The sequence below is a fragment of the Plecotus auritus genome, assembly GCF_963455305.1.
Source record: "Plecotus auritus genome assembly, chromosome: 2".
NCBI lineage: Eukaryota > Metazoa > Chordata > Mammalia > Chiroptera > Vespertilionidae > Plecotus > Plecotus auritus.
In genome coordinates this window covers 120,950,794-120,972,454 of record NC_137771.1, presented here as the reverse complement: position 1 = coordinate 120,972,454, position 21,661 = coordinate 120,950,794, and positions in this window count along the sequence as shown.

The window sequence follows — 21,661 nt, the reverse complement described above, 5'->3', positions numbered from 1 at the left end:
TTTTCCTGAGACTCCCTCCACCTTCCCCCTAGTAAACTTTTACTTGCTCATCAGTTTTTAGTTTAAACATCATTTCCTCCAGGAATTTCTTCCCTTATTTCCCCAACCAAAGGGATTGGTTTCCTCCCTTTGTGCTACTGCATGAGTAATTAGGTGTCTCCTCCACTGGAGATCATAAGAAGATAATATTCTTATCATTTCTACTGGAGGAGATACCTAACACAGGAAACATGTTTGTGTTGCTCTTTCCCCAATGCCAAGCACTGTATCTAAAATAGACACTCAATAAATAGTGAATAAAAAAATGAGTGAATGTAAGCATAGAATTCAGCAAAAAAGAATGGATTTACTCAAAGAAGAATTGGGTCCTTGTCTCAACTCTGCCACTAACCAGCTATAGAGTCTATAGACCAAAATAAAGTTAGGCTAGAAGCTCATCTCTCAAAGTCTCTCTTGGTTCTAAACAGCTATAATTCTTCATCTCTGATCCCAGGGAGAATATACCATGCTCATATCCAAGAAAGAGACCTTTGCCTGCTATTGATTCTGACAGAATGTCAATAGCTTGATGGAAATATAAGAGGCCCAGGAACAGTCAGTAATAAAAAAGACACTAAAGTCTTCTAAATCAAAACCGTTAAATAAATCATTCCTGACAACCCAGAGAGAAAACAGAGACATCAAATGCAGTGACTCTTGACATCTCCTCTCTACCCTGTGTTCTCCGCTCTGTTGCCCTCCCTTCTACACACATTCAGAGACTCTTGTCCTTAATAATATGTGTGTGTGCGGGGGGAGAGGGGGTTGTCCTTTAGATTAAGATGATTATGGATCAGGTCCCCAAATTTTCTCTTAGCTTGAGAAGATTGCTGTCTATTTCCAACAAGGAAAACCCAATTTGTTTTAAGTAATGAAAGCTCCTTCCTGGTTTTCAAGAAGCAGGAGGGGGAGAGGCAGGTGAAGAAGTTTAATTAAGAAGTCACATCTAGACGACATTCAGTCAGTCATGGAAAGCAGAGGGTCCATGTGTTATAGATCAAACAAACCTGGCAGTCCGCCTTTCCCTTATTTTATTTATCCTCTTACATTTGGTTTAGAAGAAGTAACTCTTTCTAGTGTATATGTGGTGCCTGCAAAACCAAAGAATAACTGTGACTAGGGAAGAAATACGTGTTCAAAACTTAACAAAACTTCAGAGGACCCTCAGTGAACCTGCCTTGTAGGGAAAACTGGGTTAGCTACAGATCCGCAGAAATTACATAGAAATAAATGAACACAGCCCAGAGGATTATACTCAACATTAGAGCCATGATATAGCTTGCCCATCGTGTTGCAGAGACTGTGCACACAGTGGTGAAGAAAACACTCTTGTCCTTGAGGTCAGTCTGTTGCAGGGGTTCTCAACCTTGGCTGTCCACTCAGATCACTAGGGAGTTTCGAAAAAAACAAAACACTGACGCACCATTGGTGGAGATGTAAAATGCTGCGATCACTATGGAAAACTGTATGGTGGTTCCTCAAAAAAGTAAAAATATAATTACCATAGGATACAGCAATTCCATTTCTGAATATATACTGAAAAGTATGGAAAGCAGGGTCACCCATGTTCATAGCAACATTTATTCACAATAGCCAAAAGGTCTAAGTAACACCCAAGTGTCCATTGACAATGAACGGATAAACAAAATGTGGTATAAAAATAAAAGGGAATATTATTTGGTCTTAAAAAGGAAGTAAATTCTGACGTATGATAAAACATGGATGAACCTTCAGGACATTATACTAAGTGAAGTAAACCAGTCACAAAAAGAGAGATACTGTATAATCCCACCTATATGAGGTACCTCAAGTAGTCAAATTCATACAGGCAGAAAGCAGAGTGGTGGTTGGCAGGGGCTGAGGGAAGGGGGTAATAGGGAATTGTTGTTTAATATTTATGGAGTTTCAGTGTCCCACGATGAAGGAGTTCAGTGGGTGGACAGTGGTGATGGTAGCACAACACTGTGAATATACTTTATGCCCTGAACTTTACAATTAAAAATGGTTAAGATTGCCCTGGCTGGTGTGGCTCAATGGTTGGGCTTCATTCCAGGCACCAAAAAGTTGCTGGTTTGATTCCCAATTAGGGCAAATGCCTGGGTTGTGGGCTCATCCCTGGCAGAGACCGTGCAGGAGTCAGCCACTGATGTTATGCTCTCACATTGATGTTTCTCTCTCTAAAAATCAATGCATATTTTCTTAAAAATAGTTACGATGGTCAATTTTATGTTATGTGTATTCCACCACAATTTATAAATATATAATTAAATAAAAGTTAAATTTTTAAAAATACATACTCTACTTCTAGAGTCTGATTTAATTGATCTGGAGTACACCCTGGACATGGGGATTTATTAAACTGCCCAGGAGATTCTAATGTGCAGCCTAGTTTGAGAACCATTTCTGTGGAATGTAAAAGCCATTGGTCTACAGAGAAAGAACTAAATCTGGAGCTACAATGCCTGGGTTCTTCATCATTTAAAGCCACATGAGTGCTTTAAACTGTGCTAAGCCTCATTTTATCTCTTTACTAGAGTCCCGTTGAATGAAATTTGTGCATGGGTGGGGTCCCTAGGCCTGTCCAGTGATCAGGGCTGATCAGATTCCCCACCTCCCCGCCTCCTTCTTCCCTTGCTGCCCTCGTCTGCCGCCACCCACCCCTGGCTCCCCATCCCAGCTCGGAGGCTGGCCAGGAGGAGGGACCAGGAGGTTGGCTGGCAGGCCCCAATCAGGCAATTGGGCTTGCCAGCCAGGGGGAGGGGCCAACCACCACCGCAGTGGGTGGGCAGCAGGCTGATTGGGGCCTGCCAGCCAGGGGGGAATGGAGGGAGGGACCCAGGAGGTTGGATGCCAGCCCCAAGGAGGGAGCCAGCCCTCGGCCCTCCTGGGAAAGGGGCCGTGTCCACCACCACCCACCCCTGGTTCCCTGTCCCAGCACAGGGACCTGGCCTTGATTGGGTGATTGGCAATCGGGGCCTACCAGCCTGGGGGAGGGACCGGGAGGTTGGCCAGCAGGCCCCCATCTGGCAATCGGGAGGGACCAGGAGGTTGGCTGGCAGGCCCCATCGGTTATCGGGGCCTGTGGGCTGAGGGCAGCTCCTGCATTGAGCGTCTGCCCCTTGGTGATCAGTGAGCATCATAGCAACCGGTCATTCTGGTCATTCTGGTCGTTCCATCCTAACGGTCGCTTAGGCTTTTATATATATCCTAATAAAAGAGTAATATGCAAATTAACCATCACTCTGCTACACCCACAAGTCATGCCCACCAGCCAATCAGGAGTATGCAAATTAACCCAACAAAGATGGCTACGGCCACTGAGAGAGCAGGAGGGAGGCTTGGGTTTCCCTGGCGATGGAGGAAGCCAAGCTTTCTGCACACCCTGGCCAGCCCAGGCCTGCACTTCAGGCTACAAAGTTTCAATTATAAAAGATAAATAAATCCCAACAAAAATGGTGGCAGCCACAGAGCTGGAGAAAGCAGGAGGCTGGGTTGCCCCCGGCGATGGAGGAAGCCAAGCTTCTGAAGCCCTGGCCTCCCGCTTAAGGCTACAAAGTTTCAATTATAGAAGATAAATAAATCCCAACAGAAATGACTGCCACCACGGAGCAAGCAGAAAGCTTGGCTCCGCTCCAGGCTACAAAGTTTCAATTGTAAAAGATAAATAAATCCCAGATACCAGGGCCTCCACCCGGGGGGCGTGGCCAGCCTGCAAACCACCACAGGCCCCTCACCCAGGCCGCCCCACGCCCCAAGGGAACCCCCACCCTGATCCGGGACACCCTTCAGGGCAAACCAGCTGGCCCCCACCCATGCACCAGGCCTCTATCCTATCTAATAAAAGAGTAATATGCAGATTGACCATCACTCCAACACACAAGATGACTGCCCCCATGTGGTCAAAGATCCTTCCCCCATGTGGACACAAGATGGCCACCACAAGATGGCCAGCAGGGGAGGGCAGTTGGGAGGGACCAGGCCTGCAAGGGAGGGCAGTTGTGGGCGATCAGAGCAGCAGGGGAGGACAGTTGGGAGGGACCAGGCCTGCAAGGGAGGGCAGTTGGGGGCAATCAAGCCTGCAGGGGAGGGCAGTTAGGGGTGATCAGGCCTGCAGGGGAGGGCAGTTAGGGGCAAACAGGCTGGCAGGGGAGAAGTTAGGCATCAATCAGGCTGGCAGGGGAGTGGTTAGGGGGTGATCAGGCTAGTAGGCAGAAGCGGTTAGGGGCAATCAGGAAGGCAGGCAGGTGAGCAGTTGGGAGCCAGCAGTCCTGGATTGTGAGAGGGATGTCCCACTAGGGTTGGGCCTAAATGGGCCATTGGAAATCCCTCAAGGGGTCCCAGATTGGAGAGGGTGCAGGCTGGGCTGAGGGACACTCCCCCATGCACAAATTTCATGCACCGGGCCTTTAGTAGATGTATAATTTTACATGGCAAACCCACCCATGGTGTACTGTAAGGATTCACTTTAAGTTAGACTATGCAAAAGGATTTTATATCTTAATAATCATAAGACATAATTAGGTGACAGAAAATAACAAGCACACAGAGATCATTTGCTTTTCTCACTGACATCTAGAGTTCATTCAACTCCCAAAGTGAAATGAATCCCTCTTCCCCCAACTCAAAGTCTCACAGAACTTATTAGCACCTTTATTGTAGCACCAATTCTGTATCCCAGTGGCCTGTGTTTGTGTCTGCTATTCCACAGACCTTGTCCCAAAAGGCAGGCCATGACTGATTCATCACCTCAGGCCTCACTGCGTCTAGCACACAGTGGGCATTCAATACACATTTGCTAGCCCTGGCCTGATAGCTCAGCTGGTTAGAGCATCATCCCCATATGCCAAGGTTGTGGGTTCTATCCCCAGTCAGGGCACATATAAGAATAAACCAATGGCCCTAACTGGTGTGGCTCAGTTGGTTGGCATATTGTCCTATACACCCAAAGGTAGCAGGTTTGATTAGTGGTTAGTGCATGTAACCAGGTTCTGGGTTTGATCCCTGGTTGGAGCGCATGGGGGTAAACATCTCTCTCACATTGATGTTTCTCTCTCTCTCTCTCTCTCTCTCTCTCTCTATCAATCAATCAAAATAAATAAATGAGCAAACATGTGCTAAATCAGGTTGAATTGTACTACTTAACATTAACAGCATGTAAACTTGAGGCATTTAGTGCATTTCAAATATGTCCCTGTCACCAGCAGATGCATTACTCCAAGGACAAGATTTATTTCCATAAATAATAAGTTGAATACCCAAAGAGCAGGAATGGTGGCCCAAAAGACAAAGAGATACTGTGATATGTACATGAGATCACAATCTAAACAAAGGCCCTGCTGCTCCTGACATCCAAGCCACTCAACCATATTCTTCTACTTTGGTGCAAATGTTGGTGCTATTATTATAAACTAGTGGCCCAGTGCACAAAATCCGTGCACATTAAAAGTGGATTAATTAGAGAAAATATTTTAATATTGCTATTTGCCCTTTCTCTATAATAGAAGTGTCAGAGATGAAAGAAAATTAGTAAAATGTATATGAAAATCTTCCTCCTGTCAGAGTCTGGGGCACACCACAGGACCCAGAGTCAAGTCCCCGCCCACCTGCACGCACCTCAAAATCACGCAAGACCCAGACATAGCAGGCCCCACCCCCATTGGGTAAGATCCAGACCCAGCCGGCCTCACCCCTGTCAAGCCCCCCTGGGCGGGGGGCTCAGCCTCAGGTCCCCTGTCAAGCCCCGCAGGTTGGGGGGTGCAGCCTCAGGTCCCCCGTCAAGCCCTGCTGGGCAGGAGGCACAGCCTCAGGTTTCCTGTCAAGCCCCGCAGGGTTGGGGGTGCAGCCTCAGGTCCCCCGTCAAGCCCTGCTGGGCAGGAGGCACAGCCTCAAGTCCCATGGCCCGGCGCTAGGCGGGGGGCACAGCCTGAGGTCCCCCCACCCAGCGCCAGGTGGGGGGCACAGCCTCTGGTCCCCAGGTGCCAGAGTGGGGTGCGCGGCCTGAGGTCCCCCAGCCTGGAGTGGGGAGCGCGGCCTGAGGTCGCGTGGTCTGGGTTGTGGGGAGCAACCTGAGGTCCCCCAGCCCAGCACCGGGGGTGGGGGTGCACCTTGAGGTCCCCCGTCAAGCCCCACCGAGCAGGGGGCACAGCCTGAGGTTCCCTTTCAAGTCTTGCTGGGCAGGGGGCGCGGTCTCAGGTCCCCCAGCCCTGGCCCAGCACCACGCAGCCTCAGGTCCCTGCTGATTGTTCCTTAAGGCTCATTATGGGAACTTGGCCTCCACTGTGGGTGCAGCCATCTTGTGTTATGGAAACCCCACCTCTGATGTGGGTACAGCCATCTTGTGTTACAGAAACCCCACCTCCGCTGTGGGCGCTGCCATCTTTGTGACGGTGTGACTGTCAATTTGCATATTCCCTCTTCATTAGATAGGATGAGAAGGGTTAGTCAGTATAAGTCCAAAATAATAACATATTTTTATAAAATACAAAGGTATTTTTCCTTGATATTTTAGGGATATAAAAGCAGTGAGATGGGTCAACACTCCCAACACACAAGATCATCTACCACTGAAATGTAAAAAGGGAAAGACAAAACCCAGTGCTCTGTCCCATGTCCCATCATTGTGATCCCCCTCTTACTCAGGGCATTGGTTCAAGATATAAGCAGCTCAGAAAGGATGCAAAGGTATTGTGTCATTTCACTTGGCCCCCATAAACTCCAACCAGAAATTAATTTGGGAAAATAAAATTACCATTTAAAAAATTCATTTATTTTTGTTACTCCTCACCCAAGCATATTTCTTCCATTAATTTTTAGAGAGAGAGAGAAACATTGATGTGAGAGAGACACATTGACTGGTTGCCTCCCGCACTTGCCTCCCACACGATCCCCGGAGGTTGGAGATCGAACCTGCAATCCAGGTATATGCCCTTGACCAGGAATCGAATCCATCACCCTTCGGAGGGTGGGCCGACACTCTAACCACTGAGCAACACTGGCCAGGGCAAGTTACTATTTTTTTTAGTGTTTGCTACGGTAGATTCTTTATTTTCTATTATATTCTTACAACAATGAAACCAGATGGCAATATGTTCAGTTACAAATAATAGAAACACTGACCTAAAGTGACTTAAGCAAATAGGATTTCTTTTTCTCAGATATAAAACCCTGGAGGTAGGAGCTGCTGGCACTGGCTCTGGGACTTTCCTGATCACTTCTTTATGTCTATTGCCTCTTAGCCACAATATAGGAGCTCTAGCTTCAGACATCACAGCAATCGATGTTCAAGGTAAATGCTGTCCCAGAAAGGCACTCCCACTGACTTCTGCTTATGGCTGTCTAAGGTTCAGTTCTCTACAGTCTCAAATGGGGATTCTTGTGCCAGTGACTTACTGAGGGCGTATTTTCAGTAAAACTTTAAGGAAGTAAAGGAAGCCATGTACAGCAGAGGGAAGAAGTTAGGCAAAGACGAGGGCTCAGCTTGATCCTACCACAGAGTCATCCCATATTGAGGCAAGAGGTTCTGGCTTTGGAATTATTAACCAGTCCATTATTGGCTGCAGACTGCTTAGGATGTTGGCATAATCTCCTAGTCATTTCCAAAGAAGGCTCCTTTGGTTGAAAGCAATTCACAGCACTGGGGGCATAGGCATGTCATCCCAGTAACAGAGAGCTGGACAGGCCACCAAACAACATCTTCTACAATCTTATGGTCCAAAACAAGGTTGCATGGTTGCCTCTTTAAGTAACAAGCTGATTGTAGCAATGACCCTGGACCAAAAGGGAACATCTGACCCAATCTTAGATGATCAAATGCTCTTCCCTGGAATTTGACCCAGGTCTGGTTAAATCCTGTCCTCTAAACAGTAGATAGGTCAAGGGAAGTAGTCCTTCCTGGAACAAAAGGAAGTACTACTTGGCACTGTGCCCCTACCTTCTGGAATTAGCATCAGAATTTGATTTTGACCATCTATGGCCAGCAACCATGGTGGAATTGCCAATCAGAGGGCACTTCCTCCAGGCCTGAGTGGAAGACCTGTTAGAAATATGTCTTTCCCTAGAATCCAAACATTCTTCCCTGGAATTTAAAACTTTAGCTGAGTGACTTTGAGGTTGGAAAAGAATCATTTACCCAAAGAGGCTGTCTGGTAACTCTTGCCACCTGATTCCTAGTTCTATCAAAGACCACCCATCATCCATTTTTATCCAGATCTCTGAGCTACCCCAGGTTCTACCAATATAGCCCCTTTTGCTAAAATCAGCCAATGTCTGTTTCTGATCCATGCACCAAATGACTCATTGATGTAGCCCTCAAAGACAAATTGTAAGCTCTGCCCTAGGAAGCATAAACTGCTTACAACTCCCCAAATTGCAATTCTCCAGGCTCTAAAATGTTAGGGTCTACCAGGTGCTCATTATATTTCATTGAGGCCCAGGATCTGGGATTTGTGCACATTTTCACGGCTGCTACATTAATTTCCATACCACCTACAGTCAAGACTTAGTGGGAAGTCTTTCCACAGCCATTTCCTAAGGAAGCCACAATATTTCCCAATCTCCTGAGATATAACCTTTTAATTATTATTTGACTAGAGGCCCGGTGCACAAAATTCGTGCACAGGGGGTTGTGTGTGTCCCTCAGCGCAGCCTGCACCCTCTCCAATCTGGGACCCCTCGAGGGCAGTCAGACATCCCTCTCACAATCCAGGACTGCTGGCTCCCAACTGCTCACCTGCCTGCCTGCCTGATTGCCCCTAACTGCTTCTGCCTGCCAGCCTGATCACCCCCTAACCACTCCCCTGCCATCCTGATTGATGCTTAACTGCTCCCCTGCTGACCTGATTGCCCCTAACTGCCCTCCTCTGCCGGCCTGGTCGCCCCTAACTGTCCTCCCCTGCAGGCCTCGTCACTCCCAACTGCCCTCCCCTGCTGGCCTGGTCACCCCTAACTGCCCTCCCCTGCAGGCCTGGGTCCCCTCCAACTGTCCTCCCTTGCAGGCCTGAACCCCCCAACTGCCCTCCCTTGCAGGCCTGGTCCCTCCCAACTGTCCTCCCCTGCTGGTCTGATTGCCCACAACTGCCCTCCCTTGCTGGCCATCTTGTGGTAGCCATCTTTGACCACATGGTGGAGGCCATCTTGTGTGTTAGAGTGATGGTCAATTTGCATATTACCTCTTTATTATATAGGATAGAGGAAACATTGTTTGCTGGATTTTTGGATCATGCTTTTAGCACAGGGTATGCTGGGAAAATGAACATTAGTGCTTTGGTGCCATGGCTGACTGAAGCCACATAGATCCACCAGGTTATTTAAGTGTCATGGGAGGTTTTTCAAGATGGCTGAGGATAGGTGGAAGCTACACTCACCTCTTCCTGGCACCAAAACATACTTACAGCTAAATTATAGAGTAATCAACCTGAAAGACCAACTGAAAGACAGCTGAACAGGAGTATTATAACCCAGGATTTATAGAAGAAACTACATAGAAACTGGTAGGAAGGGCAGAGACACAAAGAGGGCTGACCCCTGCACCCATGTGCAGTAACTGAGAAGCTGGAAGGTTAGCTTGGCAGCAAAAGTCTCAACTGAGAAGCACGTACTACCCCTCGCCAGTACCCCCAACCCAGAGCACCAGGGCCAGGAGGTGGTGCCTGCATAGTGTCTGGCAGTGAAAATCAGGAGGACCCTTTCTGCCAGGAAGAGGGGGGAGTCTGCTAGAAACCCAGGTGCTCTCCTAAAGGGCCAATGCACAAGAGCTTGGTCTCTGCAGTCAATTGGGGCTCCAGTAGAGGGCAGGCAACTCAAGGCATTCAGAGTCATAAAGAGAAGACCTGGATGGCGTGGCCCTGAAGAAAGATCTGGAGGGTCAGTGTCTGAGGTTCCTGTGCTGAGTCAACATCCCACACTGCCCTCAGGAACCATCTTCCCAGGGTTGGTCACTCCTATTCTTATAGCACCAGCCTAGGGAGTGCACTAACCCAGTCCTCCAAATACTGGTGGCACCACCCTGCCAAGCTTGAGTCCAGCAGAAAGGACTCTTGGCTGCACCCAATTGGGACCTTTGGTCTGCTCTTTTTCTGGAGAAACTTTTGGCAGACACTCAGAGAGACATTAAACTGCAAGGCTTTGGAATGGGGGCCAGTATTCCCCCTACCTGCAGGCTCAACCAGCACCACCCTCAATGGGAGACTGTTTTGTTCTATTTTCCCAAGTCCTGGTGGCCCCATCCTGCTGAGCTCAGATCTGTGGGGAGAAGGGAACACCACTCAGAGCAAGGACCTTCTAAATGCATCTTCCCTCAGGGGTCCAGGACTCGAGCAGGCACATCTATGCAGCTAAAGGGAGACACAGAACTCACTCCCCTCCTGCCAGCTCAGCCCAGTGCCACCCCCAATGAAGGACTGTCTTGATCTGTTTTTCCAAGTCCTGGGGGCCTGCCCTGCTGAGCTTGCTCCTACAGTGGGGATAGCTGGTTGCACCCAACCTGAATCTGTGGTGCGCTCCTCCAGGGGAGCTAGAATTGGAAACTCTAGCAGAGACTAAGTGGTATGGCTCTGGAGTAGGGACCACATTCTGCCCATTGAGTGCCTGACCACACTGCCCCCAAGTAGGGGACCCACTAGCCCTGTCTCCTGAGCTGGTTGATCCTCCTGACTTAGCTTGCACAGAGTGGAAGAAGCGGTGGGACACAGACAACTTGGGTCCACTCTACAGTCTTTTTTCAAAAGTCTCTGGAGGAAATCCAGGCAACCTCAGGGGGTGACAAAGTAGCTGACAGATGGACATCTACTTCAGAAAGCCTTGGACTTTTATTGATCTGTCCCCATTTCGGGGCTGCAGGAAGCGAACCTTATACACAGTTTGGTGGCACCTCCCATGCACACCAAGCCCAGTAGACACAGCCATAATCAGTGAATAACGTGGTAGCTCCCAAGGTCGTTTACACATCTGACACCAACCTGCACTGGAACCCTGTCGAAGTGGGCCCAGAATTAACACAACCAATGGTGGGCTTCAAACCTCACCAAAGCTTGACCTAAACTAGCCACAAAACCAGCACACCCAAAGGAGACTCTAGCAGGTACTAGAACCTGCTGGAAACAACTCCATCCCGGGGGGCAGCCCCTAAACAATGACTCATACACACTGAACGAGGTCTATCCTTATAGTCAGCCAGCCTGAGGATTAACTCCACCCATGAGTGGGCCAAAGCATTCAAGACTCAACTACCACAGGAGGGTGCACATAACCCATACAAGAAAGATTTCTGGAGTACCTAGATCAGGTGATCTAGAAGACTGCATCTCTGAGACCCACAAGGCACCTACATCAGAAAGCCCTCATAACAAGCTTGGAAGTCACAGCAGATCTAACTAATACACAGAGTTAAACACAAAAAGGCAGACAAAATTGGGAGACAAAGAAATATGCTCCAAATAAAAGAACAAGAGAAATCCCCAAAAAAGAATTAAATGAAATGGAAGTAACCAAAATACCAGAGGCAGAGTTTAAAACAATGGTTAAAAGGATGCTGAAGGACATTAGGGGAAGAATGGGTGATCTCAGTGAGAACTTAACAATAAAAGGAAAAATAATCTATCTTTAGGTTTATTATCATAGTTGTGGCAAAGTTTCACTGGTGCATACATAAGTCAAAACTTACCAAATTGTACACTTTAAATATGTGTAGTTTATTGTATGTTAATTAAATCTCAAGTTATTTAATAAAACAGTCTATATTAGGACCACACATACTTGGCAACCCAGCATAGATTTGAAGTTTTCTCATATATTATCTAAACTGATGAGGAAGGCACTTTATTAGAATTTTTTGTTGCAAGTGGCAGAATCTCAATTCTTTCTAGATTAAGAAACAAAAATGAAGACAGGATTATTGCCTGGTCTGGTATGAATTTTACCTTACTTATAAGCTAGTAAGTTAGCCTGTTACTATTTCATGAATGCTGGCAGAGAACACAAAACTCCTGGGTCTACTTATGGCATAACAAGCAGCATGAGTACCAGCATATTTACCTAGGTTCCCTTAACCCTGAGCCTTTCAGAGGTGACTTAGTATGACTTAGATGGATGCTCTGCACACAGTAGGTTTTCATCACAGCTAAGGAACACTGAGCTTGGGAAATCCATCCGTTTTCTGGCAAGCAGTAAGAAAACCTGCTCTTTATCCTGTAGGCAGACATCACCTCATCCTTCAAGATTGTTTGCTATGAACATAACTATGAGAAATGGCCCAATAAAAGTGGTCAGGGCCTTGTGTTCTTAGCACACCCAACATGAAGTATACAGTAAAAGGGACGTAGGAAGGACAGTCTCCCTCAACAATTATTAACTGATAAATTCCAGAGATAACTCCATAGCTTTAGGCACATCTGGATCAAATAGCTCACATGATGCATTTATGCTTCTTTCCATCTCTCAGAAGTTTTTCCCAATGTGTTGGCATTACTGTCAGACAGAATTTTATGTGGTACAACTACCTTCCATCAGTCTAGCTTGGGTAACTTCCCTTTCCCTGATCTGGGACAAGAGGGTAGACTGCTTTTAATTGGCCCAGGTCAGAGCACCTTTGCACAGCTGGGCAGGTTAGGTAGTATACACAGTACCACATGTAAGGGAGCACCATTCGTTCCAGTTATCACACATCTGTATATGAACTACAATTTCTAACAGGTGGACGTAAAGTGTCCTGAGGAAGGTGCTGTAAGGGTAGCCCTGGCCAGGGATATGTGTCCATCTCCATGCTGGGAGGTGGGATCAATCCTACCCAAGCCACCCAGAGTGGTCCACCACCCCCATGACACTGAGAAGCATTTATTAGGAATGGGAATGGATGATGGGCAGATAAAACAACAGATACCTACTGTAGGCCAGTACTGTTATCCCTACTTTCTAGTTGAGGACCCTGAGGTTCTACAGTTAAGGAACCTTCCCAAGTCCCATAAAACACAGGAAGGGACAGACTCAAATCAAGGAGTATCTGATTCCAGAACACACCCAGTTTCCATTCAACTATCCCAATTCCTGATCCTTAAAGAGGCGAGTCTAAGCTTATTTGTTTGGTATTCAAATCCCTCCAATAAATGCCCCCACTCTACCCACCTAATCCCAACTTGCATCATTCAAAATCTAATCTACCCTGAGAAGTCTTTACTGCCCTCATTCATTCCTGTTAGGAACCTATGCTCCTTCAATTATTCTCATTTGAAATTACCATTCTCCCCAAAACTCAAAGCTGTATGCTTCCCTAAACTCCAAGTTCTGTCCACAAAAACAAAGATTTTACATTGCTTTGAAATAACTCCAACTCAGCACTCAATTTTCCCAATGGGGCTTAACTGCTGAGAAGACAAAGATCATGTCTTTCCTTATAAGACACAGTAGGCAACTTCTGTAGCATCTGGCCAACCCCAAACTCCTCTTCTCAAAGTTCTTTCCACCCCCAACAGGTGAGGGAGGAGCCCTAGAAGCGAGACTGAGTTGAGTGAGCCACCTGCCTGCACTTAGCTGATTGGACTGGGAATGATCAGATTCTTTCTCCTTATACCTGGGCTTGAAGCTGGTCTGGCCACAGCCTCCTAACCCGCAGGGGAGGGAACTGGAATAGTGCGAGCTGCCCCTGTGCTGTGGGCAGCAATGAGAGCCAGTTTTCAGAAAGGAAGAAAATAAAAACTCCTTATGAGAAAGAATTGGAGAGTACAATTGGCCTCTTCCTGGAGGCTTGGTGGTTCCTGACTCCAATGTCAGGGCCTGCTAGCACTGTCTACCCTTGTTTTCCATGTGAACCCTCTGGACTAGTCTGAAGTAAGTTCCATCTGTGCAAGCCAAACAGCCAGGCTAACCTACCCAAGGTGGGTCTCACAGTCAGCAAGCATTTATTTTACACACGGTGGATACAACAATAAGGGAAGAGGTTTACGTGCAATTACTCATTCCAGGGCATCCAGCTACTCAGTTGCCAGGGTTATTTATGTTTGTACTTTAGAGTTGGCAAAAAAGGTACTGGAGGAGGAAGGCCGGTGACAAGGTGGCAGGAGGCAGAGTCCCGTGATTTATGCTGTCCTCAGAAAAGGCAGGGCAGCAGGGATGGCGGAGGGGCAGGTTGTGGGAGCTGAGACAGATCTAAGCTGAGCCAATGGGAGGGAAAGTGAGAATTGCTCCCTGAGTCCTAGCCAGGCACACAGGAAAATGATAAGGCCACTCACCAAGTCCAAGAAAAGTGAAGGGGAAGGAGGAAAACTGGGGAGAAAGATACTTGCACAGGCTTGTCTCCCTTTTCTGAATTTCTGTAGCACAGACAGCCATAGAGACAAATTTTAAAAATCACCTGCTTTCCATTAGGGAGTCAGATTCTCCCTTTTATTACACCATCTCTTTTCTCAGATTTGATGACAGCCTGTCATTGGACTTTTAGTCTGACAAAACTGATACTGAAAGAGAGGAATGTATTATTTGAGGCCTCAAGGTTATGTCAATCTTGCTGGTTCTCAGTGGCCCACATTCTGTGTTGGGCCCTGCGTGGGTGAGGCCATCTGGTGAATCTAGACCAAGCCTAGGGATGTAGGGACAATGGGGAGATAGTGTTGGGGACTCTCTCTCCCCTCTAGCTTTCTTCATTTTTCCACTAAGGAGTAAATATTGTTTGTCTCACAAAGGTAGACATCTCAGAATAAACAGTCCTGGGAGAACTGCATGACAGATCTATAACTGTATGTCACTAGCTAATTCAGAAAGAGGGGGAGAGCAGGGGTCTAATTTGGGGTGGTACAAAAAGGAAAGAGAACAGAAGACTCTGAGGGTAAATAGAAGCTTTAAGAGCTCTATGCCTTCATGAATACTGTTCCCTGTCTCTCATTCTTTAACCCCCCTCCTTTGCTTTCACATTCCTACTCTTGCTTCAAGACCCAACTCAAACAATGTTCCTTTTTTCTTGATATCTCCCTCATACTTGTCCAGGAGCACAAGTTTCACCCTCCCTTTTCCAAACTCTATTATGGCATTTATCAAAAGGCAGGACAACCAAGTTGTTAAGCACACAAATACTGGAATTAAAATCACCTGGACCCAAATCCTGGTTTGGCCACATATCAGCTGTGTGACCAAGATCCTTACTTTCTTCATCTATATAAAATGGGATAATACTACCGGTACATGCCTCATAGGGTTATGAAGATTAAATGTAATGTGCTTAAAAGGGTGTCAGGTGTCTACTAAGCACTGTGGAAGGGTGAATTATCATTAATATTATTCCCCTTTCTGGGCTACTGTCACCCCAACATGTGAAGCCTGGGTTTGATTTTATCCTTGGCCTCCAAATGTGACACTGTTAAATGAATAAATATTTGCACTTGATCAGTTGACTGATGGCCACAACTACCTCTGCCCCAGGACTGAATTTCTGCTTGTCCCAGGAAGCCTCCCTTAAAGCACCAGGTCTCCAGCTTGTCTAATTCCTGTTGTCCAGGGTCTCCAAGTTCTACTCACACCCTGCCTTTGAGTTACTCTTATTAAATTTCCAGTTTCAGCACAACTTCCCAGACCCAGACCTGACTGAAGCTCCGGTGCCTGTCTGTCAAGGACTACCTCTTCTGGCTGGCTGGCTGATCTTTTATGTGTCACTCATTTTGGCACCATCCCTACAGCTAATAAATCCTATTCTAAAATAACCCCAGAAAGGCAAAGACAACACTTTCTTTTTAATTACACAAGAAATACATGAATAAATTCTTATTCTATCCCCCCCTCTCAAAAAAAGAAAAGACAAAAAAACACACACCTATAAAGATACAGAAAATACAAAGCAAAAGCTCCCCACATTCATTCATACTCCTCTCCTCAGAAACCAGCACTGTCATCAGTTCACTATCTCCTTTCAGACCTTCCTATACCCTTTAAGCATGTAAAGAAATTGTCACTTTGTTTTGATTCTTTTTCTATAAATGGGATTGTTTGGGGGCTTCTTGGTTGCAACTTGTTTTTTTCATATAGCAGTTAATTTCCCAAGTTGCAGAAGATTTTGTGGGATGGCTTACATAGTTCATTTTCCTGTTGAAGGACATTGACATTGTTTCCAAACAAGATAATGATTTCATTTTAGCACAGCTTCCATTATATGAAATTATCATTTTAAAAAAGTATAAATTTCAATCAGAATAAGTAATAAAAAACATTATTCTGGGTATTTGTAAAATTTGGTATTCCAGTTTTTTATTTTTATAGCTGTATACAACAATAATAATAAAAACTGCATTCCTAGATTTTTTTCTATATACTTAAGTAGCATTATAATAAAAATAATTTAAGAGAGGAAAAATGTACAGGCTCTATAATCTGTAATTCTTAATAGAGACAAGCTTTTTAACCTTGAACAAGTGTATTAGTTATATATTGCTGTGTAACAAATTACCCCCAAACCTAGTGGCTTAAAACAACAAACATTGCCATGGCCAGTGTTGCTCAGTGGTTAGACTGTCAGCCCTTGCACTGAAGAGTCACAGTTTCAATTCCAGTTGCAGGATAGATCACAGGCCTGGGTCGGGCAAGTTCAGAAGGCAACCAATTGATGTGTCTGATATCAATGTTTCTCTGTTTCTCTCTCTCTCTCTCTCTTTCTCCCCCTCCTCCCTCCCTCCCACTCTGTGTAAAAAATCAATGAAAAAAAAATATCCTTGGGTGAGGATTAACAAAAAAAAATTTTTTTAACACATTTATTATCACAGTTTCTATATCAGCTCAGCTCTGTTGTCACTGGTCTCTGGTTCAGGGTCACACAAGTGCAATCCAATTGTCAGCTAGACCTGGGGTATCTGCTGGCTATTGGCCAGAGGTATCAATTCCTTGTGGTGTTGGCCTTTATAGGGCTACCCCCATTGTGGTAGCTTACTTCACCCACAGAGAAGGCTCAGAGACAGACAGAAATATAGAAGTCTTAGTCTTTTTGTAACCTAATCTTGGAAATGACGTTCCATCACTTTGGCCATATTTTGTTCATTTATAGTGAGTCAGTAGGTCCAGCTTTCACCTGAAGGAAGGAGATCACACTGGAAGGACAGCAGGAGGAGGTTTCATTGCAGCCATCCTAAAGACTACTTATTACAAGTCACTTGGCCTCTCTGTACCTCAGTTCTATTGTCTGTAAACATCTACCTCATAGGAAACATTGTGAATATTAAAAGAATTAAAATATGTAAAGTGCTTAGCATAGTACCTGGCAGAAGGTGAACACTAAAGAAATATTAGCTAAGCATGGATACAAAAATAATGCAAATGAATATATATACTCTGTGGCAATACTCAGTACGTACTAGGTTCATGGTGGTTGTTTATGAAATACTAGCATTAAAAGACCCATAATTATTTTTAAAAAATTTAGAGCATGTAGAAATTACCCCAGAAACAAAAGTACTTTATAAAGATGAAAGTTCCTACCATAATTATCAGGGGGCTTCACAGCCACCTTCAAATTTCCCACAAGCTTTCCCCGCATTAGAAATTCTCAAGCAGCAGGCTCCAATGACATCCTGAGTCATCTCTAAACCTAAACAGAAAAAGCCAACCACACTTTGCTCTGAAAATGCACACCATTAGCCTGATTGCAGAAGTTGCCCAATTTACAAAATCACACAATTTGTAAGTTACAGAAAGGGCAAGAGCTTATCTGCCTAGCTGGAGCCTTTCTCATTGTGCTCAGCAGTCTAGGTGAGATTTGGGGCTCATCTATGAGGAGTTTAAAAAAAAATATTCATCCTGACATTTTAAGGAAAGAAAGATTATTCAGTACACCCATAGTCTTTAAAAGGTAGTACGGAGTGGGAGACGGTTAAGGAGAGGTGTCCTGCTTTGCACATGTCCCTTTTGTGCAATCTGGGATGCAGTGGGTGGGGGAAGGAGGCCAACCTGTCATGCAACAGATGTGATAAATGAGTCACAAATCAGGAGCTAACAAAAGGCTGGACTCCCCCAACCCCCTTTCACTTCCTCCTCCCCAGCCACAAAGTCACCCATTAAACACAGCCCAGCAGTCTCCAGGGCAGATAAACCTCACACTAGTATGCAAGGCCTCCTGATAGAGAGTGCTCCAGCTCACAGTGTCCAATGTGCAAAGGCCATCTTTCTCTGTATCAAAAGTCCCAAGGAAGGAGGAAGAAGGAAGGACTGGAAAGGCCAGCCTGGCAGCCTGGAGAGGTCACTAATGTGGGTCAACCAGCAGGCCTGTTCACTCCCATCCCACCCACCTTCAACAACTGCCAAAGGAGTACAATATCATGAAGGTGAAGGCAAGAAGAAATTTCTCCATACCATGGGAGGCACCTGCCAGGGTAAGAGTGGATGGGTTAGTTGTATTTTTGGAAAAATAAACCAAATCTCTCTGCAGGTAATTGTTTTTCCTGTTCTTTGTTTCAACACCTCTGAAACCATATTGCCTTTTGAACAACTAGTTCCTCACTGACTGGAACGCTGAACGCTCATGTCAACAAGAAGGTGGGGATCCCACTTCTCCAGTGAGAGCTAGTGAGCCCTGGGCATGGAGGACACCTGCACTGAAAGGCCAGAGGTGGAAAGAAAGGAAAGGAATCTTGGTAATAAATTCCACTAGCTTGGGTGTTAAATTAAGAGTGGAAAATACTATATTTTCTCCAATAAAAGTGAAACTGTGGCTGATTCTTTTTTCCATTGTCACTATTATGATATAAAAAGGCACAAATGGAATAAATAGAATATGATTTAATTTTTTCCTCTGAAGACCAGCTAAGCAAGGAATTTATGTAAAGTGTGCCCACAAAATTCAGTGCTTTACTTCATGCTGTGCAGCTGTTTTCTGACTGTGTTGAGTGTACTAATCTTAACTCCTTAATCAGGCTATTAGTAGGAGTTGGACATAACTGAAAGGGTATAGACTAGTTAAGTAGTTAAGGATGTTTTCCCAAAGATTATCAGCTGTGTGATCCTGAGCAAATTAATCTCCCTGTGTGTGAGTTTCAACTATAATAATGAAGATGAGAACAATAGTACCCGTCATGTAGAGTTGTTGCAAAATCCTCAGAACAAACCATCCATGCCTGATAGGCAGTGAGCACTCAATAAATATTAGTTATTATTATTTTGTATTCCCCCTTCCAAACTCTGACTCACCATGTTAGAGTGCTATTCAAAAACCTACAGTGGTTACCCCTTGTCACAGAGGTAAAGGTCTTATCAGGTCAATTGAGACTCCATGCACCATCCCCATCCCCCAAGCTCAATGCACTCCTAAGTGCATTATCTCCCTGTGCTTTAGCTCTTGCTACAATGTCTTCACCCCCACCCCACCTATTCATCTGAAATCCTCTCCCATGAGTGTGTGGCTATCCCATTCTCAGAGCCCAAACAAGGACTGTACATAACAAATACTCAGGAAACATTTACTGAATGATTGAATCACATCATATCTATTAATTTTTTTTAAGACTCAGATCATATTCCACCAATTCCATGTTCATAGTCCTAAGAAATTAAGATGGAACTTAATTTTTTCTGGACTAACAATGTGTATATATATATATATATATATATATATATATATATCCTATCTAATAAAAGAGTAATATGCAAATTAACCATCACTCCGCTACACCCGCTAGCCACACCCACTAGCCACGCCCACTAGCCAATCAGGCATGAGTATGCAAATTAACCCCAACCAAGATGGCTGTGGCCACAGAGAGAGCAGGAGGGAGGCTTGTGTTTCCCCGATGATGGAGGAAGCCAAGCTTTCTGTACACCCTGGCACCCAGGCCTCCGCTTAAGGCTACAAAGTTTCAATTATAGAAGTTAAATACATGCCAGCAGAAATGGATGCGGCCATGGAGGGAGCAGAAGGCTTGGCTCCGCTTAAGGCTACAAAGTTTCAATTATAGAAGATAAATAAATCCCAGATACCAGGGCCTCTGCTTGGGTCGTCGGGGGGTGTGGCCGGCCTGCAAACCACCACAGGCCCCTCACCCAGGCCGCCCCACGCCCCAAGGGGACCCCCACCCTGATCCGGGACACCCTTCAGGGCAAACCAGCTAGCCCCCACCCATGCACCAGGCCTCTATCCTATCTAATAAAAGAGTAATATGCAGATTGACCATCACTCCAACACACAAGATGGCTGCCCCCATGTGGTCAAAGATCCTGCCCCCATGTGGACACAAGATGGCCACCACAAGATGGCCAGCAGGGGAGGGCAGTTGGGAGGGACCCAGGCCAGCAGGGAAGGGCAGTTGGGGGGACCAGGCCTGCAAGGGAGGGCAGTTGGGGGCGATCAAGCCTGCAGGGGAGGGCAGTTAGGGGTGACCAGGCCAGCAGAGGAGGGAAGCTGGGGGCAAACAGGCTGGCAGGGGAGCAGTTAGGCATCAATCAGGCTGGCAGGGGAGTGGTTAGGGGGTGATCAGGCTGGCAGGCAGTAGCGGTTAGGGGCAATCAGGAAGGCAGCCAGGCGAGCATTTGGGAGCCAGCAGTCCTGGATTGTGAGAGGGATGTCTGACTGCCCACCGGGATCAGCCTAAACAGGCAGTTGGACATCCCTCGAGGGGTCCCAGATTGTAAAGGGTGCAGGCTGGACTGAGGGACACCCCACCCCGTGCACAAATTTTGTGCACCGGGCCTCTCGAGTGTGTGTGTGTGTGTGTGTATGTGTGTGTGTATGTATGTGTGTGTGTGTGTGTGTGTGTGTTTAGTGATTTCAGAGAGGAAGGGAGAGGGAGAGAGGGATAGAAACATCAGTGATGAGAGAGAATCATTGACCAGTTGCCTCTTGCAAGCCCCCCACTGGGATGGAGCCCTGATCATGAATGGAACCAAGATCTCCTAGTTCATGGGTCGACACTCAACCACTGAGTCACACAGGCTGGGCATCTAACAGCATATTTCTTAAACAGATTTTATTCACTGATAATCAATATTAATATTAAACACTCACTAACAATATTTTTAAAATAACAACTAACATTTAAGCAATGTTTATGACTGGCATATATCAAACTCTTTTAATTCTCACTATCCCACCTATGAGATAGGTACTTTTTTCATTCCACTTTTGAATTGAGGAAATTGAGGCAACAGAAAATTAAAGAAATCCAGAGTCACACAAATGGTAAGCAGAAAGCACCATTCTTCACCCAGTCCTGTCTCTTGTTCCTTATCACTGTCTCTCCTACAAAGAATATCTGAATCCCATCTAAGTAGCCTCTTCCTCCAATTCTGGTGTCAGTGGCTCAAAGTATGAAAAGCAATTTAACTCTGAGCTCCTTAAATTAACGTGTGGTTCACTCTGCAAGGTGAGTGCCTTACACCTCGCATCAAAGCCTTTAACTTCAGTGGGAATCTCAGATGAGGACGCAGCGCGCTAAATTGGAGGGTCACCCATTGTCTTCCTGGGGCCTCACGACCCAACTCATATTTCTGGCATTTCTAGGGGGTCTCGAAATCTCATTTAAGTCAACGCTGTCTACGAACTCCCTCCCGGGCCTACTATGCAAGCCACAGGCGCTCAATTCAACCAAGCTTTCGCCTTCACGCTGGTAAATAGAGTTTACCTCCCCCAAGTGTGGCGAGCAGGTCCAAAAAGTGGCCCAAACCTACTCTT